Below are 2,849 nucleotides of genomic sequence, written 5' to 3'. Positions count from 1 at the left end.
CATTTCATACTATTTAGTTTGGATGATTCACCAATGGGATGAAGGTTGTTAAAAAACTTAATTCACCTTTTACAAGTTGGGGATTCCAACTTTCATTTGTTTTCTTGATTTTTAGCTATCATTAAATGAGTTATGTTAAACACTGAGAATTTATTTGCTTATAGTTTTGAAACTAAAAGAAAGTCCAAATCTAGGCATCAATAAAGCAACGCTTTCTTCCTGAAGATTCGTATTCTGGGTCTGACTGCCAGTGATCTTTGAATCCTCTGTCATTATAGCAAGGCACATGGCATGTCTCCTTGTCCATTCTTTCTCTTCTATATTCTCTCAATATTCAACATCTTTCTTCCTGTGGGTTTCTCTTCCTGTGTCTGAAATTCACTCCACTTATAAAGGACTCCAGTAACAGGATTAAGAGCCATCCTGACTGAGGTGGGCCACACCTTCTTAACTGAAGGAACCTTATCAGAAGGTCTTACTCACAATTGGTTCACATCCACAGGAATGGATTCAATTCAAGAATATGATTTTTTCTGGGGTACACACAGGTTCAAACCACCACACCCCTAATCCATTCTTAAAAATGATCTAAATTTGTAAAACTTATATGCAAATAAATATGAGCGTCAATTGAAATAAAAAGGACCACTGGTGTGGGATGTCATGGGGGCAGGGCTGATATGTGCAGAGGGTACCTGTGGGGTATGTCTCTATGGCATATAAGTATTTTCAAGACTTCAGGGGCATTGTCTCAGTGGGTGGAGACCCACACAATAACCAAAAGAATATGGAATTATCCTAGGATGTCCTGCTACATTTTCTAATAGAGTGGCAAGAATCCCCTGAATCATGGACAGTGCCTACTGCAGGACAGACCATTAAGCCAGGCCTTTGATAATGATGGTTGTACTTATGAGCCTTTTCTTGTAAAATTGAAACTCAACCTAGCATTACATTTTGCCTAATAGTTATCTTCTGAAAGCCTCCTTGCTGCTCAAATATGGTCTCTCTCTCTTTTTTTTTCCTTTGTGTAAATAATATTTCTTTTTTTTTAATAAAAGAAATCCAGTGTCTTAAAAACTTGTGAAAAATGTGTTTTTAAAAAATGGGCCAGGTAGCTGGCCACACCCTTTTGCCCACTGTAACTATCCTATCTGTGCCTTTTGACATTAAGCCTCTTATCACAGGCTCTGTTATAATATCTATTCTATAATTGTACCTTTCTAGAGGAAAAGAAAATAGGGAACAAAGGGAAGGCAGTACTATTACTGAGACTAGGATGCAAATCAAAAGCAAACTGGAAAGCAAGAGCAATATTAGGGGTGAGATGAGACTTGAATGGAGACTGCTTGAGGAATCTGGCTGAGTATGCTCGTTTGGGGAACTGAAGAAGCAGAACATTCAAAGTGCAATCACATCGGTAATAAATGGTCATCCCTTTCTTCTAACTCCTCTCCCAGCTGGTCATCTCCCACGCCACGATATGCAGCAGGCACATTTCGAGGTTTAGAGCGGCATACAAAGTCACAACCATCTGCTACCAGGTTGCCAAGATCCTGCCAGAAGACTAAGTGGGGAAACTGCTCCATTCCCTTGGCTCCCACCACCAGTCGCTGGTACAGGAACCCCCCAATAATATAGACAGCAACCAGTGATGCAAACGTGATAAGTAACACAGAACCCACACTGAGGTGAGAGATCTCTGGGGAACAAGCCAGGCTGCTATCCATCTCGAAGAGGTAGAAACAATCTTGGACTTTTCCTCGTTCCTCAGATACAGGGTTAAAATTGTCCGCCAGGGTATGTCGATTGCAGGAGATCATCACCACTGCCCGGCGCTGCTCCTTGCCACAGTGATTGTCATATTCATCACCTCCTTTATAGATCAGCATGATCCAATTACTTCCATTGAGGATGTGAGTCTCGTTGAGTCTTCCCACCACCGTCTCCTTCCCATTACTTTTGTTGATCTGCACCAAGCCTGCCCCAGAGGAGTGGTTGCCAGCTTCCCGGCATACCCTGAACATGTAAATATATGTGTCTGGGCCCTGGCCCACAGTGCTCTCAAAGCTTTTGTTAAACAGTGGTGTCAGCCTCTTCAGTAGTGCCAGCTCTGCCACTGACTCTTTATCTTTTTCTCCTACTAGGTCGCAGGTTTTTTCTCCTGCCTGCCAGGATTCGCTCACTGCCACAGTGAGGAGTATCAGGAGTATCAGTCCAGTCCTCCAGTGGCTGTGGAAGGGGAACATCATGCCACAGGCGAAGAGAGTAGCCACCGATCAGCAACTCCCGGGGAAAAGCCGTCTGGAACTGGGAGTCAGGGCCAGTGAGGGGCCAGCGAGGGGCCAGCGAGGGGCCAGCGAGGGGCCAGCGAGAGGCCAGCCGTGGACCCCTGTTCCACAGCTCGTGCCAGAGGCCAGCGTCCCCCCAGGCACCTCGCTGTGGACCGCTCCGGGAACCAGAAACAGGAAGCTCCTAGCGGCTGCCGGGCTATGGTCTCTCTCTAAGCCAAACCCAGCATATAAATGCACTACCTTTACCCCATCATGGGACATGACTCCCAGGGCTCAGCCTCCCTTGCCAACGGATTATTACCAAGCACTAATAACTAGCATTGCCTTTGGAAAAAGACCTTGACCAAAAGGGGGAAATATTAAATACAAATGAGTTTTTATGGTTAAGAGATTTCAAATTGTTTTGGGAGGTCATTCCAGAGGTTACACTTATGCATGTCTCAGCAAGATCTCATTGACTGCCACAGTAGACATACTTCAAACAGGAGGGCTCCTAAGTGCTTTAGAGGCGTCAAAACATTATAGGCAGGGCAGACAATCTCAGTTTTTCTGCAC

The 2,849-nt window shown here is 44.8% G+C and overlaps 1 pseudogene; it reads right to left on the bottom strand.

The window, feature by feature from the left end:
* Positions 1–1,033: 1,033 nt before the first annotated feature.
* LOC101427456 (cation-dependent mannose-6-phosphate receptor pseudogene) lies at positions 1,034–2,337 on the bottom strand (annotated as a pseudogene).
* Positions 2,338–2,849: the final 512 nt, after the last annotated feature.

The sequence above is a fragment of the Dasypus novemcinctus genome, chromosome 4 (genome assembly GCF_030445035.2).
Source record: "Dasypus novemcinctus isolate mDasNov1 chromosome 4, mDasNov1.1.hap2, whole genome shotgun sequence".
NCBI lineage: Eukaryota > Metazoa > Chordata > Mammalia > Cingulata > Dasypodidae > Dasypus > Dasypus novemcinctus.
The sequence above is the reverse complement of the archived record's forward strand: the minus strand, read 5'-3'. Positions and strand labels throughout refer to the sequence as shown.